The sequence below is a fragment of the Carcharhinus amblyrhynchos genome, chromosome 4, assembly GCF_965287045.1.
Source record: "Carcharhinus amblyrhynchos chromosome 4, sCarAmb.v2.hapA, whole genome shotgun sequence".
Taxonomy (NCBI): domain Eukaryota; kingdom Metazoa; phylum Chordata; class Chondrichthyes; order Carcharhiniformes; family Carcharhinidae; genus Carcharhinus; species Carcharhinus amblyrhynchos.
This window is the reverse complement of record NC_137327.1, coordinates 86079697-86089481: the sequence shown is the minus strand read 5'-3', so window position 1 is coordinate 86089481 and position 9785 is coordinate 86079697.

Below are 9785 nucleotides of genomic sequence, written 5' to 3'. Positions count from 1 at the left end.
ACCCAGATTCGATTCTATCCATGGGTGATCGTGCAAACTCCACACAGACATTCTCTGCGTTGGATTCCTCCATGTGCTCCGGTTTCTTCCCACAGTCTGAAGATATGCAGGTTAGGTGCATTGGCCATGCTAAATGCACAAGGCTATGTGGATAGGGTGGAGACGTGGGGATGCTCTTTTGGAGAGTTGGTGCAAATTTGATGGGCCAAATGGTCTCTTTCTGCACTGTAAGGTTTCAATGTTCTATTACAACATTCAACATTGTGACCACAGATCATGCATGTGTCCTTTATCTGAAATCCTTGGGGCCACTTACATTTCAGATTTCAGATATGTTCAATTTTTGGAAACGGCATACAAACCTAGGCCTACTCACCTTACAGTGGCCTAAGACTAGGCTAGCTGTAGTCTAAAGTAAATAAAATGGCGAGAAGAGCAAGATGTACCATTATATGGAATTATAAAGTTTTGGCACATTTGGCGATGTTTGTGTCGACTCAGGTTGTGGCATCTTTGATCACAGACTTTGTGCCAAAGGTACATCGGGTTCAAAAAAAGTATTGTTTTTGGATGGGTTTAGTCGGATTTACAAATAAAGCATACACGGCCTATCTTAAGTTAACCACTGAGAAAGTCAGGAATTCTTAAGTGTTCTATGAAATCAAAAACATTGTATAGAATGTGAAATTTGGACTCGGATACCTTGGATTTGTGTATCTGTTTGTTTTAAATGATATCTATTAGTGGGGGAAGATCAATAAAGATTGGGTAAACGATTAAGTTGGCATTTGAACTCAAGGTTAATGGAGGATTCTGAGCATTTTAGAAAATTGTTTTTCAATTTAAACTGGATGTTTTGAGTTTGAGTTTGGTTACACAGTGATTATAAAGAATAAACTGTACAGAAAATGTATTTGTTTTTGCTGAGTACAGTTCCTGTAAAAAGATTAAGGGCAGGATTTTACAACCTCGCTCATCCCAAAATAGTAAAATCCTGAAAATGGACCTTTCCATTATGTGTCCCTCGCCCACTCCAATTCCTGTGGCAGGCAGAACAGTAAGATTCTGGCCTAAGTGTATGATTGTACTCATGTTATGTAAGCCTATAGCAGTTTAGAAGGACCCAACCTCTAGAAAACATGCCAATAATGTTTGAATGTACGAATATAACTACAAGTAAAAACATGCATGTAAATAAACTTTACGGACATTATTTTCGCCTTTATTATGCAAGCGATAATATGACTCGACAGTTCACCCAACAGTTGATTCCAATAGAAGAAAGTCAGCCGGGTTTTATAACAGGCAGAGAATCTGTCCTACCAGATTACTGCCCAGGTGGCATAGGTGAGAATACCAGCAGCTCTAACCTCCCCTTCCCATTAACCCTGTCCTCACTAATACCAGCTAGCACATGGAGCATGAAGGAAATGGTCAGATTCACTGCTTGACCTCATTCCCTAAGTAGAAGTTATAGCTCCAAAAATAAGTTCTTGATGTACGCAGATCTAATTTTTCTGAAATCATTATTTCATGGAATGTTAACATTGCAGGCAAGAGCAACATTTATTTCCTATATCTGATTACCTGCGAGAAGATACTGGTGAGCCGCATTCTTCATCTGGCGTAGGTAAACCCATGGCAGTGTTAAGGAGGGAGTTATCAGATTTTGACCCATTTGATAGTAAAAGAACAAGGAGGAAAACTTTCCAGTGGCTGTATTCCTTGCGCCTGCTGCTTAAGTGATAGAGGTTGGAAGCCCAGAAGGTTCTGTTGAAGTAACCTTGAAAAGTTATTGCTGCTGTAAATGTTACTCACTGCAGAGATGCTGCAGACATGGTGGAGGGATTGAATGTTTAAGCTGGTGGATGGGATGCCAGTCAAGCAGGTACTTTGTCCTGAATGCTGTAGAGTTGAGTGTTGTTAACACCTGCACTCCTCCAGGCAAGTGGGGTGCATTCCATTCCATTTCTGATTTGTACCTGGTAGATGGTAGACACAGCCTTTGGAGAGTCAAGAGATGAGTTACTCGATGCAGAATTTCCAGCCCCCAACCAGCTCTTGTAACCTCAGTACTAAGATGTTTCTTCATTTATTTTATTAATTTAACCTTTATTTCACCAGGTAATTCAATTCAGAACTAATTCTCATTTACAATAATGACCTGGCAAATAGTAAGCCCTAGGATGCCAGTGTGAGGTGATTCAGCAATGTAGAATCATAGAATTCTATGGTGCAGAAGGAGGCCATTCAGCCCATTGAGTCTGTACCGACCACAATCACATCGAGATCCTAACCCCATTAGCCCGTGCAATTACCATAGCTAGTCCCCCAACACTGAGGAGCAATTTAGCATGGCCAATCCACCTAACCCACACATCTTTGGACTATAGGAGAAAACCAGAACACCTGGAGGAAACCCACACAGATATGGGGAGAACATGCAAACTCCACACAGACAGTGATCCAAGCCGGGAGTAGAACACAGGCCCCTGGCAATGCTAACCACTTTGGCACCCATATGTAAAAGGAAGTTGGTTAGACTTTGTCTTGTTGACAATAGTCATTACCAGGCACTTTGTGCGGTACTTATCAGTCCAGGTGTGAATGTTTGTCCAAATCCTACTGCATGCTGGAACAGACTGCTTTGTTATTCAGGGAGTTGTCAATGGAATTGAATATTGTGCAAAATTACATTGAATAATTACTTATATAATGCCCCTTGACAGAATTCCCAAAGGCTGGCACAAAACCATTTTTAGCAAACTATTTATGAGTAACAAATTGGGATTCCTGGGGTCTGCTCTGATCAGCCAACATCCTAATTGTACATAAGTGTCTTATAAAGTCTTTGCCTTCTTAAAAAAATTTTTCAAGTATTAAGATGCATGCTCGCGTTGCTTTTGCCATGAATTCTGCTATTGAATTCTTCCATTTGAGCAATGTTTTTGGATTCTTTTCCTACCAATGAATCTTGTTTGCTGCTGGCAAGGTACAATATTGAGATGGTGTAACTCCTTTTGAAGCTCCAAATGTGTTGAATTCTTTAGAAGAGGAATTCATATGAAACTTCTCAGTATAAATGCAACAAATCGGTTAATTGTTCACACTGATCACTATCCCATTGCTATATTTATAGATTTCCCCACAAGGTCTGGGAAATGTCATTATCTCACCTCTCAAGACTAGCTCATTAGTGCGATATGTAGGAGGATACCCCGGAAATGTTATCTGCAGCAAGGACAACACTCTTGTAGAAATAAATAACCATGGGATCCATCCAAGCTCTTTGGGGAAAATGTATCATGGTAGGTAATTTGGAATGTACACCTGTGTTGAGCAAGTGATAAATGATGTTTTGTCTTCTGTTCAAATTATAGGTGTGGCTCTTAAGGGATTGACTCTTTCCCTAAGAAAGCTGCTTAAAACTTTACTTACAAAATACCAGTTTACCAACCATAGAGTGCTCCTGAATAAACATACAATGCTGCCCAGGCCTCCACCTAGCCCTTGACAGAGCAGATGATAGACCTCCTGAAGATGTGTTTCCCATGTTTGGACTGCTCAGGCAGTGCTCTCCAGAGAGTGTCCACGATCATCATTGTCTGTAGCACCCTGCACAGCCTAACATAGCAAAGCTGTCTTACCTGAGGGAGACATGGAGGGGAAATATCTCTCCTCCGATGAAGGGGCAGACTTGATTAAGGCCGGAATGTCAATGGGCCCTTATAGCAGGGGTACAATATGGCAGACGTGCCTATGACAATCCAGTTTCCAAGAGGGGTAACGTGCTGACATTTTCACATTAATCAATTTTCTCACCTTTGCTGTCCCGCATCTTTTTGTTCAGAGAGAATTTGTCTCAAAATTCCCATTTTCCCTTCAAGATTAATGAAATATCAACATCTGCTCTGATGTTGGGTTGATCAGTTGAATGTGCTAAACCACAGTTAAATAGCCCTTTCAACACATCGCTGCAGTAGAACCTGAACAGTGCTACATTCTTCCAGGACGTTAGACAACTTTAAATGAAATAGTTCTTTCATCCTCACCAAGTCTGTGCGCATGGCAGCTTCTCTGTGGCTAGAATTCATATTCAACCAGGAATGCGCTGCTTCACCCTGACACCTGCTCTCACAGAGGGCCTGAGCTGACAGATCACGCTTTCAGAAATAACCAGCTGAATACCTCAATAGGGAACAACAGCATGAAGCACCCTCACCGTCATTCCTCAATGCAGAGTCATGAGACTTTATCTTGCTACTCCCCCCGATTGCCACTCACACATCATAAACCCGGAGCTACTGACATCTCTATCATGCACTGAAGTTTCCTTTGTAGGTTTCTTTATAGTATCCTGACTGAGAATGCCTCAGCTGGACTACAGGTCGCTAAGGTACAACCACACGGGGTCCTGCAATTGTCAAAAACCTTAAAAGTCTCTTTATTAAATGGCCTTAGTATTAGAGAGAAACCATGAGCCATCAATTTGGACACACTAGCCAAGGTGGAAATACTTCCTGCATGGATCTTACAGAGAACCTGAGAGAGTTGATTATGTATCACACAGATAGCAACATAACCCTCAGGATAACAGAACACACAACCTCATTCATGTCTCTTTCTCTCCTGAGTCACTAAAAGCCCTGTCACACAAGTTAATTTAAGTGCTGTCCCTTTATCAAAGGACTACGGACACCCTTGATGAGAAAGCAAGCAGGTCCAACAAATCTCAGTGCAAGGTCTGGCAGCAACTTCAGCCAGATGCACACTCACCTCGTAATTCCCATACTTATAGCCCTATTGCAGACAAAGCTAATGTGCCCACTGTACCTCTATCTGCTTCATTCAGTTGTATAGTTGCTGAAATTGTCAGATCGCCAAGGAAGGATACTCAGCATTGAAAGTGCCCAATACGTTATCCCCCAGACAGATAGGGTAGCCTCTGGGTTTCAATTTTTACAACTGCCATGTCTAGATAGTTTCTCACCCCTGAAAATGCATTCATAATGAAGTTTCGGACACAAGTAGCTAATTTAAGTCCCTGTGAAAAATCCTGCCATCCACAAACAACTGCCCTCGATGAAACAACAGCAGAAGATGCAATAAGGCTTTTGAGCCACATCTCCCAAGGCCACAGCATTAACAATAAACACTGACTGACAAGGATACTGGCCAGGCAGCACACTGACAAATAATGGTCATTACCTAATCTTGCACATAGACAACTCACTCTGGTGATAATGTGGGAGAACTGAATCAAAAGAACTGACTGATTTTACTGAACTGGAGGCCAACATTCTGGAGCCTTAACATTGAAGGAACTATTAGAAAAACAGAATCCATGAGACTTGCAAATGGTTAAATTCAGTATTTATTTACAAACGTGAAGGCCATTTACAATGAATGCACACTTGTGTCACATGTGTACATTCAATACTTAATTTTTCTTACTTCACCACTGTACCTTGGTGCAGCCCCAGCATCTGCAGCTGAGGAGGAGGCAGCTAGATGAATGCTATGCCCTGTTGACTGAGATCACTGACAAATGTCCTCTGAAGGCCACTTGCTCAGATGCGTGTGCACCCTCTACAGCTTAAACTACTTGAGGTAATGGGGTTACTGGCAGAGGAGAGGTGAAGCAACACGGCACCTTTGGGAATGTCCTGGGTTGATACATCTGGGGTCCGGGCTGCCCCTCCTCCTCCTTGACTTCTTGGAGGAGGCACCTGATCAAGGTGACTTATCTCCCTCTTGCCTAGCCACTGTTGCACTGCATCCTTGTCTAAAGCAACAAAGTGCACATCCAAACACACATCAGGATGTGCATTCTGATGGACCTGTGTCTCCAAAGCAGCTGCCACCCATCCATGCACTTGCGTTCTAGAGCCATATCAGCAGACAGATCAAGGATGGACATCTCCAGCCTTCGGACAACTCTGCAGACAGCCTCTAATAACTCCATCTGATGATCCCTCGTCTCTGCATCTCCAGGAATACTCTTGGTGCTGGGTCTCGAGGCTAGTCATCTGATTCAGACTAGCAAGGGCTTGTTCTCCAACAGTCCTCTGTGGGTCAGAGACATACAAGGCTTCGAGGGGTCTTGGCAGGGTGTTTCCTCTTGTAGCAGAATCTAGAACTAGGAGTTACTGTTTAAAAGTAAGGGCGGGGGAGTTATCCATTTAAAATGGAGACGGGATGAATTTTGTTCTCAGAGAATTGAGAATCTTTGGAACTCGCTTCCTCAAAAAGTAATGGAAAAAAGACTTTGAATATTTTGAAACCAGTGATGGATAGATTCTTGGTAAGCAAAGGGCAGATAGATTATTGGGGGAAGGCTGAATACAGATTTGAAATAACAGATCAGCCTTGATCTTATTAAATAGTGGAGCAAGTTTGAGTGGCTGAATGGCCAACTGCTGCTCTTGTATGTATATCCATGTGAGCTTGGCTGTCTCTGCCAGCTGTGGGCCTATCTCTGTGAAGTGACCACCAGATTTTGAACCAGAGTCTGCTCTAGAACTAGGAGCCATGATGTGGAGATGCCGGCGTTGGGCTGGGGTAAACACAGTAAGAAGTCCCACAACACCAGGGTTAAAGTCCAACAGGTTTATTTGGTAGCAAAAGCCACTAGCTTTCGGAGTGCTGCCCCTTCGTCAGGTAAGTGGGAGTTCTGTTCACAAATAGAGCATATAAAAGACACAAACTCAATTTACAAAATAATGGTTGGAATGCAAGTCTTTGAAGGTAATCAAGTCTTAAAGATACAGACAGTGTGAGTGGAGAGAGGGTTAAGCAGAGGTTAAAGAGATGCGTATTGTCTCCAGCAGAGAACCTATGACATCTCCTCCGGAGCCTTCAACATGTCATTGATGAAGACAAATATCTCACCAAGGCCATCCCCACACCCTCACTTCTTGCCTTCAAACGACTGCATAAACAGATCATTGTCTGCAGCAAACTACCCAGCCTTCAGGAGAACCGTGACCACGACTCTGCACAACTTTACCACAGCAAGTGTGATGGTGTTCTCTGCAAGATGTGCCGGATCATCGACACGGATGCCATCACCTCACATGAGAACACTATCCACCAGGTACACAGTACATACTCTGCACAAAAGGATGCCCCGAGGCATGGTATATTGGGGAGACCAAGCAGATGCTATGACAAAAGGATGAATGAACACCGCTCGACAATCATCAGGCAAGGGTATTCCCTTCCTGTCGGGAAACACTTCAGCGGTCATGGGCATTCAGCCTCTGACCTTTGGGTAAGCATTCTTTAAGCTGGCCTTCACGACACACGACAGCGCAGAGTCGCTGAGCAGAGACTGATAGCCAAGTTCCACACACGAGGACGGCCTCAACTGGGATCTTGGATTCATGTCATACTATTTGTAACTCCCACAATTTGCCTGGGTTTGCAAATTCTCGCTAACTGTCCTGTTTGGAGACAATGCACATCTCTTTCACCTGTGCTTAATCCTTTCCCCATTCACATTGCCTGTACCCTTAAGACTTGCTTATCTATAAAGACTCGCATTCCAAACATCATTTTGTGAATTGAGTTTGTGTCTTTATATGCCCTGTTTGTGAACTGAAATCCGACTTGCCTGATGAAGGAGCAGCGCTCCGAAAGCTAGTGGGTCTTGCTACCAAATAAGCCTATTGGACTTTAACCTGGTGTTGTGAGACTTCTTACTAGAACTAGGACCCACTGAGGTATATGTATATGCGCTGATGGACAATGCAGGCGAACTTACTTAAATATATAAAAAGGGAGAGAGATCAAAGTGAACATAGGCCTCTTAGAAAATGAATCTGGGGAGATAGTTATGGGGAACAAGGAAATGGCAGAAGAATTAAACAGGTATTTTGCACCAGTCTTTACAGTGGAAGATACTTCGTAAATTCTATGAATGCTGAAGAGTGCAGGGGAGGAATTAAGTACCATCTCCATTACTAGCAGAGGAGTATTAAATAAATTAATGGGTCAAAAGGCAGATAAGTCCTTTATGGCCAGCATTCTAGGATCCAAAAGAAGTCGCTACAGAGATAATGGATGCATTGGTTACAATTTTCCAAAAATCTGAATTCTGGAGTAGTTCTGAAGAATTGTAAAACTGTCAATATCACACCCTGGTTCAAAAAGACAGGGGGGCAAAAAGTGGTTAAACTATAAGATAAGAATCTGTAGTGTTGGCAATAGTATATTGGCATGAATAGAGAATTGGCTAATGGGCAGGAAACAGCAAATGGGGATAAGAGGTTCTTTTTCAGGTTGGTGATTTGTAGCCAGTGGTATTCCATAGGAATCTGTGTTGGGACTGTAACTGTTCACAATATATATTAATGAATTGCAGGAAGGAAGCATGGGAGATATTGATCAGTTAAGTAAGTGGGCAAAAAGTTGGCAAATGGAGTATAATGTGGAAGAATATGAAATTTTATTTTGGAAGGCAGAGCTAAAGAACTGAATATTATTTAAATGGAAAAAAAACCGTAGAAAGCTGCAACACAAAAGGGATTTGGAGGGTAATTGTGCATCAAACACAGAAAGCTAGCACACAGGTGCAGCAGAGAATCAGAAAGGCTAATGGGATGTTGGCCCTTACTCCAAGGGGGCAGGACTATAAGAGTAGTGAAGTCTTGCTGCAACTATATAAAGGAACACATGAGACCATATCTGCAGTTCTGAGAGCAGTTTTGGTCCCTTATTTAAGGAATTGCCAAAATCTAGCTGCTGTTCATGCCGGAGGGATCTTGTAGTCCCACTGATGGCACACCCCTGCCATGGGTTTCCCGATGGGAAGGGGTGCATTCAACAGGAAACCCCTGTTGACAACAATAGGACCATAAGATCCTGCCCCCATGGAGAGGGAGAAAAATCCCACCCTTTATTTCATTGGAGGCAGTTCAGAGGAAGTTTTCTAGGATGATCCCGGTATGGAGAGATTGTCTTACAAGCAAAAGGTTAAACAATTGGGACTCTATTCTACTTAGAATTTAGAAGAATGAGAGATATCTCATTTGAAACATATAGGATTTTTAAGGGGCTTGATAGGGTAACTGCTGATAGGATGTTTCCCCTCATAGGAGAGTCTACGACAAGAGGGCATAGTCTCAGAGTAAAGGAGCACCAATTTAAGACTGAGATAAGGTGAAATTGCTTCTCTCAGAGGATTGAGTGTCTTTGGAACACCTTGCCACAGAAAGCAGTGGGGCTAGTATCCTTGTGTATAATTAAGGCTGAGATAGATTCTTGGTAAGGTAATGAAGAATTACAGGGAAAGAGCAGGAAAGTGGATGTGAGGAATATTGGCTCAGCCATGATCCTATGTAATGGTGGATTATAAGAGAATACTTTTAACAGAAAGGCCTACTCCTATTCCTGTTCCTATTTCTTACGGTCAAATGATCTTAACATAGTGATGGTGCTTCCTCTGAGGCTTCCTCCTCAGAGGTGGGCTGGGGCTGGGACATTTCGATTGCTGTCCCTCTCCTTTACTGCTGGTACCTGGTGTTGTAGGTAAAAGACACCTCCGAGACTGTTAGTGAGTCAAAATACAGTAGCTTTTTTCTCAAAAGCTTTTGGGAGAGACCTAGCCCCTAACAGTGGTTTACCAGGCATTTCATTGAACACAAATACGAGTGGACATTTATACATCATAAGCCTCAGTATCAGCCACAACGCAAACTCCCGATTCCGGTTAGGACTGCAGGTCTTCCTACTTCAGTCACGACGCAAACTCCCAGACTAAACCAGGACTCACAGTCCATCTG